The following is a 16,780-nucleotide window of genomic DNA, read 5'->3' as shown; positions in this document are numbered from 1 at the left end:
GCACAGGCCGGGCTGAGGGCCCCCCCCCCCCCCCCCCGTGCACAAATTTTTGTGCACCGGGCCCCTAGTATATATATAAAGAACTCTTAGAAGTTCATAATAGAAGGACAAATAATTTAAAAATGGGCACAGGATGTGAGTAAACATTTCTCCAAAGAATATATACAAACTAAAGGCCCGGTGCACGGATTTGTGCACCAGTGGGGTCCCTCAGCCTGGCCTGAGCCCTCTTGTAATCCAGGACCCCTTGGGGCATATCGGACTGCCAGATACGAGGGATGTAGTAGTGCCAGAAGCGGCAGACGGCCAGAACGGGTGCCTGCCACTGCTGCCACTGCTCAGTAGTGCTGCCGCGAAGGTGGGAGAGGCTTACCAGACCTGAGTCCAGCATCTGGCGCCCAATGGTCAGCTGAGCAGCATTCAGCTATGGGAGGACACTGACCACAAGGGGGCAGCTCCTGCATTGAGCGTCTGCCTCCTGGTGGTCAGTGCGCATCATAGCAACCGGTCATTCAGTTGTTCCGTCACTTAGGCTTTTATATAAATAGATGGTCAATAAGAATATAAAATGAGTTAACATCCTTATTCACCAGGGAAATGCAAATGAAAACCACAAATTGATACTTCACACAACTAGGATGCCTAGAATAAAAAAGACAATAACAAGTATTGGCAAAGATACAGAGAAACTGGAACCCTACACTGCTTATGTGAATGTAAATTAGTACAGTTGCTTTAAAAAAATAGTCTGGCAGTTCTCAAAAAGTTAAACATAGAATTACCTTATGACTCAGCAATTCTGATATAGTATACATACATACACAAGAGAAATGAAAACATGTCCACACAAAAACGTTTATATTAATGCTCAAAAAGGGATTATTCATAATTGCCAAAAAAAGGAAACAACCCAAATATCCATCAATTGATGTGTGGATTAATAGAATACACAATGGAATATTCTTCAATCATAAGAACAGAATGAAGTACTGATGCTACAACATGGATGAACCCTGAAAACCTTCTAAGTAAATGATTCACAAAAAACATATATTATTCCATTAATATGAAATGTCCAGAACAGATAAATCTATAGAGACAGAAAGTAAATTAGTTTTTGCTTAGGGTGAGGGGGAGGAGGGCAGAGGAATAAGGGGGAAATGGAGTGATTCCTAATGGTTTCTTTTGGGGATGATAAAAATGTTCTAAAATTGATTGTAGGAATGGTTACACAACTCTGTGAATGTACTGAAAACCAGTGAGTTATACACTTTAAATGGGTAAATCATATGGTATGCAAATTATCTCAAAGATATATATGAAATATATATAAATAAAATGAGCCTCATGGTTCTGTGTATTTTCTCAAATTTACATGCAAAATCTTACATTTTATTGGGGAGATAAATCTATACTTTAACATTATTCTCAAATATATTTTTCTACATAATCATCAAAAAGATTAAGAATCACTACTGTAAAATGGGCAAAGGATCTGTATAGACACTTCTCCAAAGAGGACATACAGATGGACAAGAGACATATGAAAAAATGCTCAGTGTCATTAATAATCAGAGAGATGCAAATTAAAACTGCAACGAGGTATCAACTCACACCTGCCAGAATGGCTACCATCAATAAATCGACAACAAGCGCTGGCAAGGATGTGGGGAAAAGGGAACCCTAGTACACTGCTGTTGGGAATGCAGACTAGTGTACCCACTGTGGAAAATAGCATGGAATTTCCTCAAATCATTAAAAATGGATCTGCCTTTTTACCCAGCAATCCCACTTCTGGGAATATATCCTATGAATCCTGAAATACCAATCAGAAAGCATATATGCACCTCTAAGTTTATAGCAGCATTATTTACAATAGCTAAGATGTGAAAACAGCCCAAGTGCCCATCAGTTAATGAGTGGATAAAAAAGCTGTGGTACATTTATACAATGGAATACTATGCACCTGTAAAAAAGAAGGTTCTCTTACTCTTTGAGAGAGCATGAATGGAGCTGGAGATCATTACACTAAGTGAAATATGCCAGTCAAAGAAAGACAAGTATCACATGATCTCACTTATGTGTGGAATCTAATGAACAAAATAGGTACAGAGACAGGGATGCATGGAACAGACTGACATATCTCAGAGGGAAAGGGGGAGAGAGGGGCAGGAAGAGATTAACTAAAGAACTTACATGTATATGTGCATAGCCCATGGACACAATAGTGCTGTGAAGGCCTGGGGTGGGGTGGGGGCCCTAGGAGGGGGACAAAGGGGGAAAAATGGGGGACATCTGTAATACTGTCTACAATTTCCCTACTAGAATTAGAAGTCTTTGAGAGCAGGAACTATGTTTTATATGTATCTGTTATATTTCACAGCACATAACTTATAATACTGAGGATCAAGCTGGGTTCATACACAGTGGTTTAAGTATAGTAGTTAAGTATGGAAATAAATTAAAAACAATGCAAGCTGTTTTATCATCAATCTATGGTTTCTAAATTTTTCCTTTTATTTTTTTATTTTTATTAATCCTCACCTGAGGATATTTTTCCATTGATTTTTAGAGAAAGTAGAAGAGAGAGGGAAAGACAGAGAGAAACATCCGTGTGAGAGAAACACATCGATTGGTTGCCTCCCGCACAAGCCCTGACCAGGGCCTCGGCTGGGTAGGAGCCTGCAACCAAGGTACATGCCCTTGACTGTAATCAAACCCAGGACCCTTTGGTCCACAGGCCAATGCTCTATCCACTGAGCCAAACCGGCTAGGTCTGGCCTCTAAAATTTTTAATAACTAGATTTAATAATAAACACACACAACAATATTTATTTCAGATATAAAACACTGAGTGACATACTAAAGCAATTAAAGTCATAAATGTCATTAAACTAATAGTTAAATATTAATAGTGACAGAGATGGAATGAAGAATGAACCTTATAATAAACTAAAATGTGTCTGAGAAATCAGAGAAGACAGAATTGCAAACCAAATTAAACTCAGGGAGGGGGGAAATCAACTTGAATGGATTTTTTGAAAGTGTATAAAAATAGTATGAAATAACTAAATTCTAAAAAATAAACCCTAGAATGTACTAGTTGTAGAGTAAAGCACGTATATAAATTTCACTGGCAGGGACAATTTTTTTCCCTTAGCAATATTTCTAGTATAAGATATAAGACATCCATTTTGAAGATATATAATATGCATAGACAGGTTAACCTGAGAAACAATTTAGTAATAATTCCTATCAATGAAATAGGGGTTGTGATCTATAATCAGAGTAATAATAATTGTGAAGCAATATTAACTCAATTGACTTATCTTCAAACATACTTTTCTTATTTGGAACAAAAACACTAACTGTGCAAAATGAGTACAAAAACATACCAAAAAACCCCCAGCTAAGTTTGTGGCATTTAAAACTTTTGCATGTGTCTATAGCTAAAAAAAAAAAGTTGAGTCAAGTAAGAAATTTGGATTTTCTTATTTATTTAGCCGAAAAATTCTAAATATTTAAATATGATTAAAAGAGTTCACATAGCATAGGACACATGTAAGACTCAGGTAGAACCTTAAAAGCACAATCTTATGAAAATGGCTAACAATTTAGAAGGACATTCTGTAGAAGTTTCATCAGCAGGAGAGCTACAATATTTTTTTTTTTCCCATGGAAAAGATGGTCAGATAGATCCTTGGACTAAAAATTTGCTTATGCTTCCTCAATGATTTTAATGCCATAAAATTATTCATATATCAGAGGAGAAGTCTAGGGATGCACCACTTTTGAATTTTTCAGCCAATATATAATTAATGCAATTTTTCATCAAGTATATAATAAAGTTAAATTATTCTCAGATACATTTTTCTATAGTATTTTATGTTTTAAATTATTTATATCAAAACTCCTCAAACTCTCTGTGAAGAACCAGTTTTTCCCTCCATTCCATGGCTGATATTTTCCTAAAATACAAAATCATGTATTAGTTGCTGAAGCAACATCAAACTGCTACAAAAGTTTCTAAACCTTAGTTTCATTTCTGTGCTCATCTCATGTTTCCTTAACAAAGAATTTATAAATGGCCCACAAATCACACTTAGATCATAACACAAATATAACATTCCCAAAGAAACTTTATATGTTGCCTGTCCTCCAGAAAGGTGGTGGTGACACATGGCAAAAATACACATATTCAATAACCAAACAGTGTTTTGTAGAAACATCAACCCATGAAAAGATAGGCAGTAGAGGGCAAGGCCTCCAAGCACAGGGTTTAGTTAAAGTCAAGATAAATGGGAATCCAAATCCTAGTTCTACCAATTACTTAGCAGCTGTATGATCTTGGGCAAATGCGCAAGCTTCAGTTTCCTCATCTGTAAAAGGAGATAATACCTACCTCAATGGTTGTCAAAATTAAATAGAGAACATATCAAAGTCATCAGAGTGCCTGGCACATAGAAAATGATCTAAAAGTCATTGTCCCTATTATTACCAATACAAACACAATACTAGGAATCAAGTATGTTGATTATGAGGATCAATAAGTTATAATTAAGCATCAGATATGGCTCTAAACTTACTGGCACCAAAATGGAAAAATGAAGAACCTCCCTAACCTATCTCTAATTGTCTGAGGAATGTAAATTAAAATGTCATTGCCAAATGAGGTTTTTTAAAAATATTTTATTAAACTGCACATACTTAACACACATTTGATAAGTTATGACTAATGCATACACCCACAAAACCATCAAAACAATCAAGATTCCGCACCATAGTTAAATACTGTATAGAACATTTCCACTGCCCCAAACAAGAAACCAAACATTGCCATTACCTCTATCAAGTGAGTTTTTGTTTGAATTAAAAGATAAAATATCTACTTCCCAGTAGACACAATAACGAAGTATTTAATATTATAAATAACTTAAACTGAAATGTATAAATAAATATTTAATAAAAATTCTAATTTTTTTTTAATAAAGTGATGCAGGCAAGTCAAAATGGCATTTATAATCATTCAGGAGCTCTTAATAAGTAGCTTTTCTGACTTGATCTATAGTCCACTTGACAAATTAGTTGCAGTTCTTTGAAATGTATAATTCAGATAAACTAAACCTGAACTATCATAAAACATGATTTAGTGCAGTGTTTTGTCTCATTCAAAGATGAAAATAAAATAGCTGTTAAAAAAAAGCTATAAGCCCTGACAGGGTAGTTCAGTTGGTTAGAGCACCATTCCATATACCAAGGTTACGGCTTCTATCCCTAGTCAGAGCAAATACTTACAAGAAGCAACCAATGAATGCATAAATAAGTAGAACAACAAATTAATGTCTGTCTCTGTGTGTCTCTTTTAAAAAAAAAAAGCTAAAGATTTCTTTAGACAAATTAGGCCCTAAGAAAATTATCAAATTATACAGATTTATGTTTTCATATTTATAGTGTACAGAGGTAACATTTAAATAACAAACAAAATAGTTCATTAGATCATTTGAATTTTTAAAAGTTTTGTTTAAATGGTTATAAATAACTAGAAGCCTGGTGCACAAAAATTTGTGCACTCCGGGGGGAGAGGGGGTCCCTCAGCCCGGCCTGTGCCCTCTAGCAGTCTGGGACCCCTCAGGGGATGACCACCTGCTGACTTAGGCCTGCTCCCCGGGGGATTGGGCCTAAGATGGCAATCAGACATCCCTCTGGCAGCCCGGCAGCCCTCGGGGGATGTCCACTTGCCAGCGGGGAGCAGGCCTAAGCTGCAGTCGGACATCCTTAGCGCTGCTGAGGAGGTAAGAGAAGCTCCCACTACCACCACTGTACTGGCAGCCATCAGCCTGGCTTGTGGCTGAGCAGAGCTCCTCCCATGTGAGAGCGCCCTGACCAACAGAGGGCAGCTCCTGCATTGAGTGTCTGCCCCCTGGTGGTCAGTGTGTGTCATAGTGACCAGTCATTCCCAGTCCTTCTGCTGTTAGGGTCAGTTTTCATATTACCCTGTTACTATATAGGATAGAGGCCTGGTGCACGGGTGGGGGCCGGCTGGTTTGCCCTGAAGGGTGTCCCGGATCAGGGTGGGGGTCCCGCTTGGGTGCCTGGCAAGTCTGGATGAGGGGATGATGGCTGTTTGCAGGTGGTCACCCCCCCTTCAGGGTGGGGGTCCCCACTGGGGTGCCTGGCCAGTCTGGGTGAGGGGCTGAGGGCCGTTTTCAGGCTGGCGGGGGACTGAAGCTCCCAACCTCTCCTATTTTTCTTTTTATTCAGGGATTTATTTACCTTCTATGGCTGTCACTGGAACTGAGAGCCGGCTTTAGCTCTTAGGCTCGGCTCCAGCTCTGAGACCTCGGCATGTGAAAGCAGGTATCTGGGTTTGTTTGGATTCTATAATTGAAACACTGTTTCAGCTCCAGCTCTGAGGCCGGCCGGCTGAAAGCAGGTTTCTGGGGATTGTTTAGCTTCTATAATTGCAACATTGTTTCTTAGAATGCAGCTCAGAGACGGGCAGCGGCAGGCGGGGAACCTTGGCTTCCTCCTTCACTGGAGCAAGCAAGCCTCCTGTTCACTTCAGCTGCCTGGCTGCCGGCTGCCATCTTGGTTGGCAGTTAATTTGCATATCTCCCTGATTAGCCAAAGGGAAGGGTAGCGAAGTTATGGTTAATTACCATGTTTCTCTATTATTAGATAGGATGAGTAAACCTAATTTCAGAATACAGTAATTACCTGGAGATACTTTGAGGCAACTTGTTTATCATTAGTGGGTGTCAGATATTTTTAGAAAGTTAACTCTAGTATACCTTTTAATTGAGGCCCGGTGCAGAACTTCGTGCACGGGGAGGGTCCCTAGGCCTGGCCAGTGATCAGGGCCTATCCAGACTTTCTGGCTGCCGGCCAGGGCCTTCCTTCGTTCTGCACCTCCCCCTGGTGATCAGCATACGTCATAGCGAGCGATCAAACTCCCGATCTCCCGAGGGGACAATTTGCATATTAGGCTTTTATATATATATAGATAGATGAGCTCTTCTCTTCCCTCCCTCCTTTGCCATGAAAGGTAGGGGGAGGGCTAAAGATAAAGAAACATTCAATATTATCCAATTCTAAAGATATATCTGGGGACTGTCCAAGTGTTTTATCACATCCCAAGATATAAAAATTAAATGACAATAGAATATACGCAGCTGATAAAAAGAATGAATAAAGTCTATGTATTGATTTAGAAAATGCTCCCAACATATATAAACTAAAATAATCAAGGTGTATAACGGTGTTTATAGGATGCTACCATTTATATTTTTTAAAAGGAGGAACTGTATGTTCATATAATTTGCGCACGCGCGCACACACACACACACACACACACACAACTTGCCAGCATGTAAGTGAGTCACTTTGGAAAGGGTTTCTTCAACCCCAAACTTTTACATGACTAGCCCAGGTCGACATCTGACAAAATATTCAAGCAGAACCTCACAACCAAACTGCTCCCAATCCCCTCTGACAGAAACTGTGAAAGATATTTATTGTTGTTTGAAGTCACCACATTTTGAAATAATCAGTTATGCAATAATAAATAACTAAAGAGTTTATTCTCAAATAATCTTTTCATTTATTCAACCACAACCTCTATAACTTAGAAGACATAATAAAAATAGTCCTATTTACCAGTTCTCACAAACCTAATGGGCAACCTCAAATTACAGAATCAGGTGGACTTCGGGGATAGCCTTCCAATAAATGCCAGATGCCACACAGACACACAAAAGTTTTTAGAACCCCTCACTCAGGAAGAAAGGTGAACTCCTAACTGGTGGTAACACTTATGGAACTGGTGATAAGGAAACCATTTATTTATCTTCCAAAATGACAGACAACAACTTTAAAGACACCAACTTTACTATGTTCTAGGTTTTTCCCCCCAGGAGAAAAACTTCTGTCCAGGAAACTTTAAAATTAAGACACAATGTAAGACATGTGTAAGTGTGCACAGAAAGGCCACAGTGTCAAGTGCATCGTGCTGCAGACAAGCATAAAGTATAATCAGCAAATTCGGATGGCATTTGTAGTATATAATATATAAAAGTTCCAGCTACCAGGAAAAATGGATTGATCAAAATACACATCCTAAAGCAGTGATGGCGAACCTTTTGAGCTCGGCGTGTCAGCATTTTTAAAAACCCTAACTTAACTCTGGTGCCATGTCACATATAGAAATTTTTTGATATTTGCAACCATAGTAAAACAAAGACTTATATTTTTGATATTTATTTTATATATTTAAATGCCATATAATAAAGAAAAATCAACCAAAAAAATGAGTTCGCATGTCACCTCTGACACGCGTGTCATAGGTTCTCTATCACTGTCCTAAAGGTTTCATGCAGTTAATATTTTATAGTACTTTTTCATAATGTAACAACACAATTGAAAGTTTATTACATCATCTACTCTTATAGGAGCTTTGACAGATAAACATTATGTTATTAACATTTCATCCAATCATCACTTTGTCATATAGAAGATTCCCAGTGGGTGTCAGATATTTTTAGATTTAAAGGTTTATCTTAAAAGTTAATGTACCCTTAGAACAAATATTTGATAGTTTTATTTGTAAAAGTAAGATTAGTAACATTAAAAACATTTTTTAAAAAAAGCGATTCAATTATAATTATGTTAACTTTTTGTCTTCATATCATATTTTTAAAGTTAACTCTAGTATACCTTTTGAGAACTGAGGCTTTGTTTCCCAACTCTTTAACAAATAAAACTCTAAGGAATTTTCAAGCCCTGTATTATACAGTATCTCACAAAATTTTTGCTACCAATCAGATACGAGATGATTTCATGGGCCCCAAAGACAAGGCTAAGTGACAATGTAGCATGTGAGCAATTTAGTCTCCCTTCATTCTATTTAAATTCCTCAGACTATATCAGGAGGACTCAGATTGGTGTTATTGACACCTCCCCGATTCTTGGTATCTCTCTTTTAAACAAAGAACAGTAAATCTCAAACTGAGGGTCTCCAGCAGTTAATTAATTCTAGCAAGAATTTATCAATACTGTTTTGTTTCCATTATTTTCATCTTTATGTCTACCTTCTGTTTATGACAATACCTGTTTTTAACTAATGGTGATTATTCCAAGTTTCCTTTAAAAATTATTTTAGTCTGGCTGGTGTGGCTCAGTGGTTGAGTGTCAACCTATAAACCAGGAGGTCACGGTTCGATGCCCAGTGTGGGGCATGCAGGGGGAAGCCGATAAATGATTCTCTCTCTCATCATTGATGTTTCTTTTTTATTCCTTGATGTCTGTAGCCAAATTTACCCCTGAGGCCCAGCAGAGGGGATCAGGGCCCATCCGCCAGAGTGTTTCTGTGGCAGTCTTTGGGGCCAGTGTCTGCCATGGATGGGGCAGTCACATTGATGTTTCCATCTCTCTCTCCCTCTCCCTTCCCTCTAAAATCAGTAAAAATATGTAAATATTATCTTAATAATCACATTGATATAAAGAAATAGTAAAGAAACAAGTATGCAGGAAGTATGCAGTTGTAGCCAGAATTTTGTAGATGATAATAAAAATGACTGAGTTTGATGAGGGCCTTAAATAACAGACTAGATCAGATGGATTTAATTGATATCTTTAGAGCGTTTCACCCCAAAGTAGCAGAATATACAACATGTTAGGATAGAAAACAACTTATACATTAAAAAAATTGAAATCATATCAAGCATCTTTTTTGACCTGGTATGAGACCAGAAATCAATTACAAGAAAAAAAAAACTAAAAAAAACACACAATCACATGGAGGCTAAATAACATGTCTATTAAACAATGACTGGAAAACAATGAAATCAAGAAATAAATCAAAAGATACCCTGAGACAAATGAAAATGAAAACACAATAACCCCAAATCTGTAAAAGGGAAATTCATAGCATTCCAGGCCTACTTCAAGAAACAAGAAATCTCTCAAATAAGCAATATAACTTTAAACTTAAAGGAACTAGAAAAATAACAAAGCCCAAAGTGAGTAGAAGGAAGGAAATAATAAAGATCTGAGTGGAAATAAACAAAATAGAGTCTAAAAAAGCAATAACAACAGAATCAATGAAATCAAGAGCTGGTTCTTTGAAAAGATAAATCAGATTGAAAAACCTTTAACCAGACTCATCTAGTAAAAAAGAGAGGAGAGCCCTAACCGATTTGGCTCAGTGGATAGAGCATCGACCTGCTGACTCAAGGGTCCCAGGTTCGATTCCGGTCAAGGGCATGTACCTTGGTTGAGGGCACATACCCAGTAGGGAATGTGCAGGAGGCAGCTGATCGATGTTTCTCTCTCATCGATGTTTCTAACTCTCTATCCCTCTCCCTTTTTCTCTGTAAAATATCAATAAAATATATTTTTAAAAAAAGAAAGAGAGGGGACCCAAATAAATAAAATCAGAAATGAAAGAGAAGTAGCAACTGACACCACGGAAATATACAGAAAATATAACAAACAATTATAGGCCAACAAATTAGACAATATAGAAGAAATGGAAAAATTTCTAGAAATTACAATCTCCCAAAACTGAATCAAGAAAAAATAAAATCCGAACAGACCAATTATAACTAATGAAATCGAAGCAGCAATAAAAAAATCTTCCAACAAACAAAAGCCCTGGACCAGATGGCTTCACAAGTAAATCTTACCAAATATTCAAAGGAGAACTAACACTTAACCTCAAACTACTGCAAACAAGTTAAGTGGAGGGAAGACTTCCAAACTCATTTCACGAGGCCTGCATTATCCTAATTCCAAAACCAGATAAAGACATGACAAAGAAAGAAAATTATACACCAATATCCCTGATCAACATAGATGTGAAAATCCTCAAACAATATTAGCAAATCAATTCTAGCAATATCTTAAAAAATCATACACCATGATCAAGTGGGATTTATTCCTGGGATGCATGGTGGGCACAATATCTGCAAATCAGTTAATGTAGTACACCACATAAACAAAATGAAGGATAAAATTCATATGATCATATCAATAAATTCAGAAAAAGCATTTGACAAAATTCAGCACCCATATATGATACAAACTTATAGCAAAGTGGAAATAGAGGGAACATACCTCAATGTATTAAAGGACATATATGACATATGTGAAATGTATAATTTGAGGGAGTATGTGGGATTAATTGCCTAACAAAATAGGTGAGTTCCATGAGCATGCTATGGAATATGTGGAGATTATGTATGATACATTAATTATTCAGCACACTTCCTGGTTGGGAAGATTAGGTAAGTCACCTAGTGTGTAGTTGTACAATTTACATTCCTATTAGTAGCTTATATTATAATTACCAATTTAACCAAATTTGGATTAGATGAGTAATAGTAATAGATGAGTAATTTTCTAATTTTGTTAATTTGATTTTCTTCATATTATGTGAATAAATATTTTATTTACTTTGACATTAAAAAAAATAAAGGACATATATGACAAAACCACAGCTAATATCATACTCAATTGGGAAAAACTAAAAGCATTTCCCTTCAGATCAGTAACAAAACAAAGATGTCCACTTTCACCCCTCTTATTCAACACAGTACTAGAAATCATAGCCACAGCAATGAGACAAAAAGAAATAAAAAGCATCCAAATTGGAAAGGAAAACTGTCATTATTTACAAATGACATATTTTACATAGAGAATCCTGAAGAATCCACCAGAAAACTACTGGAACTGATAAATTCAGTAAAGTAGTAGGATATAAAATAAATATCCAGAAATCAGTTTCATTTTTATACACCAATAATGAACTGTCTGAAAGGGAATCTAAGAAAACAATCTCATTTACAACTGCATCAAAAATAAAAGTAAAATAACTAGGAATAAATTTAACCAAGGATGTAAAAGACCAATACTTGGAAAATTATGACACTGAAGAAAGTGATGCTACAAATAAATGGAAGCATATATATGCTCATGGATAGGAAGAATTGGCATTGTGAAAATGTCCATACTACCCAAAGCAACCTATAGATTCAACTCAATTCCTATCAAAATACCAATGGTGTACTTCACAGAATAAGATAAATAATCCAAAAATTTACATGGAACCAAAAAAGACTCCAAATAGCAATATTGAGAAAGAACACAGTTGAAGGAATCACGCTCCCTGATATCAAACTATACGACAAGGCCACAGTAATTTAAAAAAAGCATGACACTAGCATAAAAACAAACAAAACTAGACATATAAATCAATGAAAGAGAAGAGAGAGCCCAAAAATATACCCACGGCTATATGGCCAATTAATGTTTGTCAAAAGAGGCAAGAACATATAATGGGGTAAAGATAGTCTATTCAATAAATGGTGGTGGGAAAACTGGACTGGTATATGCACAAAAATGAAACTAGACCACTTTCTTGCATCTACAAGAGAAATCATTTAGTCTGGTCCTGCCAAGGCATTAGGGATGAGTTAATTAAATGTTTGACTAAATGTAGCTAATTGTTAAGTTGATAATTTTGTATGGCCCGAAAATGTTACAAATATCCAAATGGCTCTTGGCAGAAAAAAGGTTCCCCACCCCTGGATTACAGCCTTAAATTTAAGACTCAAACCATAAAACTCCTAGGAAAAAACATAGGTAGTAAAATCTCCAACATTTCTCTCAATAATATTTTTTCTGATATATCTTCTTAGGGAGGTGGAAAAAAAATGAGTCGAACAACATCAAATTAAAATGTTTTTTGAATGGGAGAAGATATTCACCAATGATACATCTGATAAGGGATTACTATGCAAAATTTATAAAGAATGCATACAACTCAACAGCCCCAAAACAAACAATCCAATTTAAAAATGGGCAAAGGACCTGAATAGACATTTCTTCAAAGAGGACATACACATGGCCAACGGATGTGAAAAGATGCTCAACATCAGTAATCATCAGAGAAATGGCAATTAAAACACAATGGATATTACCTCACACCTGTCAGAATGGCTATCATCAATAAATCTATAAACAAGTGTTGATGAAGATATGGAGAAAAGGGAACCCTCACCTACCGCTGTGGAAAACAGTAGGGTGGTTCTTCAAAAAATTATAAATGGAACTGCGTTATGACCCTGTGATTCCACTTCTGGGTATATATCTGAAGAAACCCAAAACACTAATTCAAAAGAATAGATGCACCCCTATATTCATCGCATTGTTGTTATTTACAGTAGCCAAGCTACAGAAGCAACCCAAGTGTCCATTAATAGACAAATGGATAAAAAAGCAGCAGTACATATATACAATGGAATATTACTCGGCCATAAAAAGAGAATGAAATCTTATTATTTGTGACAGCATGGATGGACCTAGAGGGTATTATGCCCAGTGAAATAAGTCAGTCAGAGAAAGACATACCATATGATCTCACTTATATGTATAACGTAAATAACAATATTCATGAACAAACATAAGAGAAATAGACTCATAGATACAGAGAACAGGCTGATGGCTGCCAAAGGGGAGGGAGTTTGGGGGAAAGGATGGAAAAGGTGAAGGGATTGAGAAATACAGATTGGTAGTTACAAAACAGTAATGGGGGTGTAAAGTACAGCGCAGGAAATATGGTTAGTAATATTGTAATAACTATGGTGCCAGGTAGGTACTGGAAATATCAGGGGAACACTTTGTAAAGTATATGACTGTCTAATCACTATGTTGTACACCGTAAACTAATACAAAATAATACTGAATGTAAACTGTAATTGTAATTGAAAAAATAAAAATTTAAGAAATGGCTGAAGTTTGAGAAATACTACACTTTTCCATTGGGTAACAAGTAAGTGTAAGTGCCAACTATGAGCATGCCATTCATTTAGCCACCATAAGGATAGAAAAGGATATTCAAAGAAATGTAAATAGAAAAGGAGAAAAGGAAATTATTTCAAAATGAAGCAATACACAAAATGGCATTTTAAGCTAGGACTTGATTGTTATGATTTAGACATGTAGAGACAGAGCATTCAAAGAGAACAAAAGCATAACAATATAGGCCTGAGTGGTGACATGTTTCAAATCTTGATTGTGGTGGTGGTGACATAGGTGTGTGTATATAATGTACATATAAAATGAGTGCACATTATTATATGTAAATTTTCCCTTAATAAATTTGATACCATATATTTGACTTAAGCAATGAAAAGTCATTGAGGTTTCAGGCTTGAGTAACTTGGGGAGGGAGAAGTGAATGCAATAAAGAGAAAATGGAAATCACATTTTAAAAGGAATCAAAAGTACTTATTTTCATATAATAAAATTTCAATTAAATATTTTAGCTATAACCGAAAAAAAATAGCTCTATGCTTCTACATAATAGTTTCATTTCAGGGAGAGAACTCATCTGAATTAAGGCTTACCTATTAAAATTAAATGTGTGATCCCTCCCAAACAAAGGAGTTCATTAACAGCACTCACCCCTAACAAGGTAACAAAGAACAGAAAGAAGTAGCCACACTGGTTCTGCCTAGTGACACCTGACAGAATTTAGCAAAATTATTTAAGGTTGAATTAAACATGTAGATCCTGACAGTAAGCAATTTAGAAACTGCCTTAGAATTTACGTTTTAATCTTTAATTATTTTCAGTAATCAATTATTAAGTACATTTCAAGTGGCTTTTATAACATTTCACAGTTGAAGAATTCATGACTAGAGAGGGAAATCATTCATAGTAAAAATAACACCATGATTAACAAGTCTTTACCTGTTGGAACTTTATAATGTCATTCTTAATAAAATCATAACTTACCCATAAAAATCAAATTCAAAACATGAAATAATTATGGTACTGAAAAGCATCAACAGACCAGAAAAAGAAGATATTCTTCTGCTATAAGTTAAAGCATTGGGTCCATAGAAACCTATGTGTATCCTTAATATTTTACTAAGGAAAATACAAGTCTTGGTTATACCAGTGAGTTGCCACTAGACCTGCATGCTCCAGAAAACTTAACATGAAAGCCATGTGGGGAATTTCAGAGTTGAAAGGGGACTCAAGTCAAGTGCTACACTTTCTAAATTGGTATTCTATGTACAATAAGTCAGTTCTTGAAACTGAGGTGAAATGACATAAGGAAACCAATTTTAACATAAGCTGACTGGCACAAACAAGTTCCTACAGGAATGATACAAGGAAACTACACTGAAGGAAATGTTATTCTAGGACCTTCTGTAATTATATTCCAAATTGTTAACAGGTTGGCTATGAGAAAATAGGCTCTCTGCCCTGGTAGGTTTAGGAAACGCTCAATAACATTCCCTTGAGGATTTACATGCATATAAGAATAGTAGTAAAGGTTTTGAGAAGTCCTGCAGGTAAAAGCAAATCAAAAGTTAAACTCCTGATTAAACCCAATGTGCTTCCAAATCATTTGCCATGGAACACTCTTTTGGGGCAGTAAGCCTGTTATTGAATTCAGAACATTGTTCAGGGTGAAACATCAGTTTGAAAAACTCTAAACTTATGAAATTCCCTTAAACAGATGACAAAACTGAGGCCCAGAGAGCTCATACCAGGTTAGCAGAACAAAGAACTTAGGTGAATAGGACTCCTTTGCCTTTATATATATCGTTAAACATTTAATTAACAACATTTAATTTACATGTAACATTTTGGTTGTGCTGTCATTTTCTGGTTTGTGTATTAGGTGTTTTTAATTCTTCCTTCAAGACTTCAGTTCCTAATAATCATGTCCACCTGGATATTTGCTATTATTTAGCAATACTGGAGAATTATGTAGTTCAGAGCGGCAGCTGAAAGTAATCACTGAAAATAAAGCATGTGTACTACAACTGGTGTTAGTTTACTCTTGTTATAACTTGTCAGCTCAACTAAATCACTGTGTTGTTTATCAGGTGAGTTACTTAGCACCTAATGCTGACATGTTATTTACAGTAAAATGAAGATCTATGTCTGCAGAGAAGATAGCCAATAACAACGAAAAGGAGAGTGTTTTTTTTTCTATAGTTCAAGGCTTATGTATCAGGCATCTTCCTCTTTTTGTAATTATTATTAAAAAGTCTTGATTGCTTTAACTACAGCCTCCAAATCAATTTCCCCCCATCTTTATGTTTCTCAAACTCCATAGAAGTGTAAGATTAATCAAAACACAATTTACGTAGCCTTAAAAAAGTATAGTTGCCCTAGCCGGTTTGGCTCAGGGGGTAGAGCGTCGGCCTGCGGACTGAAGGGTCTCGGGTTCGATTTCCGTCAAGGGCACACGCCTGGGTTACGGGCTTGGTCCCCACTGGGGGCGTGCAGCAGGCAGCCAAATCAGTGATTCTCTCTCATTGATGTTTCCATCTCTCTCTCTCCCTCTCCCTTCACCTCTGAAATATATTAAAAATGTAATCTCTTAAAAAAAGAGTTCTTATAGTGTTAAAAAAAATGCATAGTTGTGTGCCACTCTTTTCCCCCCCGCAGGGTAGGAGAAGAATGGAGGAGGCGGAACAGGTAACTGTAGTTTATGCAGCAACTTTAAAAGCCTCGGGAATCAAAGGTGATCATTAACAACTTCCTTATGACTAATATGACTTCCTCTCATCGACCTGGGCACTCCTTTCCGACCCCTCGCGTGGGCCATGCACCGGGGGTGGCATTCACTGCTGTCACAATATCAGAACGATCGCACCCACTAGTGAGACTGCACGAGGCCTTGATTCCGCCAACAAAGGGGTTCCCCCGCGCGCCTTCCTCGCCCAGGTGCGACCTCCACTCCAACCTGGCGCCCCGC

Source organism: Myotis brandtii, unplaced genomic scaffold (assembly GCF_000412655.1).
Source record: "Myotis brandtii unplaced genomic scaffold, ASM41265v1 scaffold31, whole genome shotgun sequence".
Lineage (NCBI taxonomy): Eukaryota > Metazoa > Chordata > Mammalia > Chiroptera > Vespertilionidae > Myotis > Myotis brandtii.
This window is presented reverse-complemented; position numbering follows the sequence as displayed.